The sequence below is a fragment of the Bubalus kerabau genome, chromosome 7, assembly GCF_029407905.1.
Source record: "Bubalus kerabau isolate K-KA32 ecotype Philippines breed swamp buffalo chromosome 7, PCC_UOA_SB_1v2, whole genome shotgun sequence".
Lineage (NCBI taxonomy): Eukaryota > Metazoa > Chordata > Mammalia > Artiodactyla > Bovidae > Bubalus > Bubalus kerabau.
Window position 1 is genome coordinate 61,788,176 of NC_073630.1, and position 6,547 is coordinate 61,794,722.

Here is a 6,547-nt window from a genome sequence, read left to right on the forward strand (position 1 = left end):
ATTTTGAGACCTTTGATATGTATTTCCTAAAAATCAGAAAAAATGACAATAAGATCTCTCCTATTCTAATCACTCTGCATACTCTATAGCCCTAGTTAGATTGTAGTGTAATGGTACCTGAGGACTCTCTCAAAATGGGTTGGTTTTTTTTTTTTTCAAAAGTTAGTTCATTACTCTTTTGTAATGAATCCCAAAGTAGGCACTTAAGGGCTGTATAATGGCACCCTCAAACTTTACAGGAATCCAGTCTTCTTTATTCTTGCTCTTCCACCAGGGTTAGTGCACTGCCTCCTGGACTAAGAAGGCTGCTCGAGCTCTAGCCATCACTTCCACATTCTAATGAGCAAGAAAAGAAGAAGATGTGAAGACATTTCTTTTCCAGCTTAAGGACAATTCCTAAAAGTTGACCACCATGTCTCCATGTGTAACTCATTGGTTAGAACTGAGTCAAATGGAATTACTAACTGCAGGGACACTCAGAGATGCAATTTTTCCTCCAGATGGCCATGAATCCAGGTAAAACCTCATTACTAGAAAAAAGGAGGGAATAGATATTATAGGTGGACATGGAGCAGCCTCTACCACAATCCTGTTAACTTGTTTGATCTTTATTATCACACAGTCTTGTGAAATGGGTATGATCATCACCCTCATTTTATAGACAGGGAAATCAAGGCTCAGAGAGGTTAACTTGTCTGAGGCTATTTTTTTTTAGGTTTTGGGGTTTTTTTTTTTTGTTTTAATATGGACCATTTTTAAAGTCTTTATTGAGTTTGTTACAATATTGTTTCTGTTTTATGGGTTTTGGCAGCAGGGCATGTGGGATCTTAGCTCCCCAACCAGGGATCGAACCTGTACGTCCTTAACTGGAACCACTGGATCACCAGGGAAGTTCCTGTCTAAGGCTGTTAGTTAAAGACTTGGGACTGAACAGCATTCCACTGCCCCCAAGCCTGTACAGACATACGATTGTATGTTCACTTATGCCTAGTCTACCTATGAGTGCTTTTTTTTTCTCTCTAGCTAAGATGTAAGCATTCCCTTTAGACCTTAATTTAACTAAGAAAGAGTTAACAGTTTTCGAAAGAAGTGTAGCTAGGAAACCAAAGAGGAAAAGAAACCACAAGGTAATGAAATGGCTGGGCATGGCGGGGCAGAGACGCACAGATTTGGTGTCCTGAGATAACCGACAGCCAGCTGAGGACTGGCAGGAGCGGCATGGACGACGTGCAGGTTCAGCTTAAAGGATACACAGGCCTCTGTGCCTTGCCTGGCCTTCAAGCAGCTGTCATTGAACATGCCTAAGGCATAGCCATCAGCTAGAGGTCCCCTCTGGCTTTGATCTAATCTGGTAACCCTCCCCTCACTGCCATCTGTGCCCTGGCCCCGGTACACTGAAAGTTGCTGTCTCTGTTTGTAAACCTGGCATCCTGGTGGATCACCACCAGCCATGTGTCCAGACCAAGGGGTAAACCTCTAGCTTGCAGCGTATTAACGCAGCAAAGGTGACTCCACACCCTAATGAACGTCCGAGACACAGTCAGAGCGCTTCACCCTCACAGGTTACCCAGACTTATTTCCCCAGGTGCTCTGTGCAGATGGTTCAGGTGCTCCACCTCCAGCCTGGGCAATGATTAATCCAAGAAAAGATAATCTCCATCTGTGTAGTAGCAATGATCTCTACAAACGGCTGTTTCTCACACAGCCTGAGAACGCTTTGTTTCTGAATGATTCTGTCTCGCTTATTTTTCTTTCTCCCTTCCTGCCTCTCTCCCATCCGCCTCCTTTTTCTTTCTCCTGTCTCCCTTCCTTCCTGCTTACCTCCCTCTCTCTCTCTCCTTCCTTCTTTCTCTCTTCCTTTCTTTCCCTCTCTTCCCTCCTTTCTTCCTTCCTCTTTCTTTCTCTCTCTCTTTCGTGCAGTGTGTGTGTGGTGTGTGTGTGTTGTGTGTGTGTGACTGTCAGAGAGCAAAGACAGTGCTCACAGTCCAGGTGGGATTCTGTGTTCATTGCAATGCCCACCTGCTCTAAGAGAAGGGTGCATGCTCAGAAAAGGCTTTCTGGAGGACACGGCCTTGGCCAACCCCCAAATAAATGGATGGAAACAAGAAAAATCTTCTGGAAACAGAATGACTAGCTCTCCGGTTCTTCCCTCACGCTGCAGTCTCTTTTCTTGTGTTTAGGGTCACACTGTTTCACAAAGAAATCAAAAGCTACTTCAAGGCTAGGAAAGGCATTCAAGAGGATAGCAAACTATGGTTCTTTCAAACCTGCACCCCTGGTTAGCTAAGATTCATGGCTTATTCGAGAAACGAATGATTTAGGATCTTGGGCAGCTGTTTTTCTCTTTATAGATGTTGTAGGCTTTTGTGGGAAGGCAATGTTCTGGAATGAACTGAGTTCTTCCACATCCCCATCCAGGCCTTTGGGACTGGGGAAGCCTTCCACACTTAGACACAAATACCTTTATCAGGCCCCACCCCACACAACCCTAAATGTGAAACAAGAAAGCACTGCGGACTTCCTCCTTCTCCTGTGTACACAGCCGTTACCAGATTGGGTGTCTATCTATCTGTTGTACTGAAAAGAATAGATGCTTTGTTCTCCCCTCTGGCATTGGAACGACTTTTATCCACAGTGACTTGCGAAGGCCCTGGACACTCCTTTGGGACCTCGTTCATTTTCAGGGTTTACATTAGAGTCTTGAATTCAACACTCAGAAGAGATATCACTGATTATATGAGTTGTCAAAATCTTTCTCTTTATGACGTATGCCATGAAACAAAAAACAAAACTAGTGTCTGCTTTGTAGCTGGGAAGAGCCCCAAATGTGTCACTCGCCGACCAAATTTGGCTTCTTTCTGGAAGTTATGGTACATTCCGACATCCTATTCGTCAGGCTCTGAGACAACTTGCCAGACTGATAGAAGAATGAATGACACAGATTTTCTTTTCTTATCATCCAGGTCAATTCACTACTCTTTATTTTAAAATAGCAATTTAAAAAGATGTTCTAAACCATAACTTCAAGATAAAACCTGACCACCACAAAGGGTTTCATGTTAGATCTGTGAAAGTTAAGTACTTCACTTCATCCATGAATAGTTTAAGTACTTTTTTCATTCAGTATCACCTTATTAAGTATATCTCACATAAATAGATTTATGATACATCCTGTTGGGAATGGTAAGATGTACAAGACCTTGGCTTTGGCCTTAGAAGCTAACAATCTGGTAATGGTAACGGCTGCTATCACTGAGCAGGCCATTTGTGCCAAGACCTTCAGCTAGCCTCACGACAGCTGGAAACCCCATCTTTGTTAGCAGCTAATCAAGGCTGGAAGGAATTAGGTAGCTGTTAAAAGTATAAGAGGGATTCCCAGGTGGTGCTAGTGGTAAAGAACCCTCCTGCCAGTGCATGAAATATAAGAGACACGGGTTCCACGCCTGGGTCGGGAAGATCAGAACCATAATTCAAATCCAGGTCTGGGTGACTCCAAAACTCATGATGTTCACTCTTCTCTCTCCTGACTCTCAATTTATCCCAGGAGTCTCATCCATTAGAGTCTTATCAGGAGACAGAAAGCAAATCCCTTATTTGGAGATGTTCACAGGTAAGTGAAAGATGAAAAGGGAAGTCTTCAGATACCATGGAGGTTGTCACTGCAGGAAGTAGCTACCGCCCCCAGGGCTGAGGAAACAAAGGGAAGAGGTTACATGATTAAAACTTAGAAATCACGAGGGCAGGCCCCATGGAACTGAAACTTGGACCTCTGAAGAGTGGATGCTACTTGCTGGTGCTGGTGTCTCTGAGCTCCCAGGACTGTGGGACCCAGACTCGGCGAAGCCTACTGCCAGCTCTGGTCCTGGCGGCCCACTCCACAAAGCGGATTCTAAGTGTTGGGAAAACTGCAAACTGGATTCAGTTATTGTTCTGGGAAGGAACTGTCACTTCTGGAGTGAAGAAGCGTGGCTGGGGTGACACTCCCAGGACCAGGAGGCAGACAAGACAAAGCGAGGCTCTTCCTCTTTCAGCCTCGCAGCTATGATGGCAGAAACTAGCACAGAGCCCGCTGGCAGAGCAGAGCTGCAGTCTGCAGGAACCCAGCTGCAGAGCAGAGAAGGGGGCACTTCACACTGAAAGTCAGCAACTTCATAACTGGCCCAGGAGATAGTATATGGATGTAAGAAGACATCACTGTAGGTACCATATGATCATGTCTCTGATGACTCTACAGCACGTTGTAAATCCCATAGAACTGAGAAGAGAGTTAATGGTTATGTGCAAGTCTTTGCTATCCTTGAGGGTAGGGACTATACCCTCTTTATGCCTCCAATCTCCACAGCTTTCTGGCAATAAAAAGATGCCCAGCAAGAGCTGGTGAAATAAACGAATAATTCTACTGTAATAAACCATCATAAACCTATATGTATTTTGCTGCTGGAATTTCAAGGGCCAGTTATGAACCCTGGGGAGGAGGGTTGGGGGGGATTCTTATCTTGTGCTGTGTCGTGCTTAGTTGCTCAGTCTTGTCCGACTCTTTGCAATTGCATGGACTTTAACCTGCCAGGCTTCTCTGTCCATGGGATTCTCCAGGCAAGGATACTGAAATGGGTTGCCATGCCCTCCTCCAGGGGATCTTCCCAAGCCAAGGATCAAATCCAGGTCTGCAAGCAGATTCTTTACCATTTGAGCCATCAGGGAAGCCCAAGAATACTGGAGTGGGTAGTCTATCCCTTCTCCAGGGGATCTTCCTGACCCAGAAATCAAACCAGGGTCTGCTGTATTGCAGGCAAATTCTTTACCAGCTGAGCTACCAGGAAAGCCCCAACCTCAAAATCATGGAGGATAAAGGAATTGTTTACTCTTGGTGAGGGCGGATTATAGTGGTCCTGTAAGGGATGGCAGAGGAGATCGGGTCTGGCTATGGGGAGTGGTGCTCAGGCTAGCTTCTCTCAATACTGTGCTTCTATTCAATGATGTTTGGCCCTGCCCACAACCCCAGAACCATCTTTTTCTCTCTGGTTCCTGTCCCTCCTTGTGTCTCACTATTATTAGTCTTTGGAACATGTATGTTTGCCTGAAGTCATGGACACACACTCTTGCATCATCAATAGCACATGCCTAGAGACCTGTAGTAGAGGCAGTCAAGAGTGTGGACCCTGGAATTCCTTTCCTTAGTAACAACCATGGATGACACATAGACTCCTGAGAGCCCAGCCCATCAGCTCTGTGTCAGAATGCTGGATGAAGACTTTGAGGTCCTTGTTTTACAATGATCTCATTTTACACATACAGAAACTGAGGCTCAAAAGTGGAGAGTAAACTCTTCCCCAAATTCTGCAGCTGGTTAGCCAGACCAGAGTTTTCACACAGTGTCCTGACTCCTTGCTTCTCTTTCTAGAATGTTTTTCAGTTGAATACAAATATTTCAGTAGAACTTACTCAATACAAGGTGCATTGTCAGAGTTCCAAGTTGATTTATATTAAATATTTTCTTTGGAAACTATTTAGGCATTGAGGATTAGTTTCATCTTAAAGGTTTTATTTAGTATAACATAATAATACAACAGGAGGAAGGCATGGCAACCCACTCCAGTATTCTTGCCTGCAGAATCCCATGGACAGAGGAGCCTGGTGAGCTATGGTCTATAGGGTCACAAAGAGTCAGACACAACTGAAGTGACTGAGCATGCATGCACTCAATAATACAACATGATATAGTATAATAATATTTTGTTCTAAGTATAATTGTTAAATAATGCACACATATAAATGTGCATTAGTAATAAAAGAAATAAACATATAATCTAAATCCTTCAGAGCTAGGCTTTCCTAGCTAATATTTCCAACTGAGTGCAATATTAAACATAAGCTTATTAAGGATTTTTCTTTAAGGATTCAGAAGGCATCAACAACAAATTGCTACTGGGTGGAAATTCCATCGGTAACCAAAACTCGTTCTACTGTTTCATTGCATTTAGATCAGTGATCCTAACAGCTCCATGGCATCTGGCATCAAGACAAGCAGAAGCGACTGGAGGAGAGGAGGGGCAGGTCATCGGAAGTCTCTCAAGGCCCTGAGAACAGATGGACAGGATCACAAACCCCATGAGTGCCTGCTAGCCCCCACCCCTTCCACCGCCTCCACCGCCTCCACGCCCTCCAGTCCCTCAGACCACTCCCTAGCACATTTCTGACCTGGTCACATTTAACTCTTGAATTGACCTTGCCATTGCCAGCACGGAACATTCCATCCAGATAAACCCACAGCAGTTCATGGAAAAGCTGTGGACAAACAAGGCTGAATAAAGACATTTCCTCCTGTGCATCTGGCCGGTTTTCTTGAGTCTTTTGCCAGGATTCATTTCCACCTTTTCTGGATGACTAGGGCTGGAGGATAATGTGGGATCAGGGACACAGGGCGCTTACCCAGTAAGAGATTAATTTTAGTTGCGCAAAGCTGTTTGAATGAAACTTCAGGTACATTTATGATACGTGTGGGCTCTGATCCAGTGTGTAAGGCAGTAGGATGAAGTTTTAATCTAAC

The 6,547-nt window shown here is 44.5% G+C and overlaps 1 long non-coding RNA gene across 1 annotated transcript; it reads left to right on the plus strand.

Annotated features, from left to right (window-relative positions):
- The first annotated feature begins 287 nt into the window (after positions 1-287).
- Positions 288-6,323, plus strand: LOC129657213 (uncharacterized). The gene is made up of 4 exons (XR_008716611.1): positions 288-516; positions 3,545-3,610; positions 4,032-4,196; positions 5,982-6,323. It is a non-coding gene; the product is annotated as an uncharacterized LOC129657213 (long non-coding RNA).
- Positions 6,324-6,547: the final 224 nt, after the last annotated feature.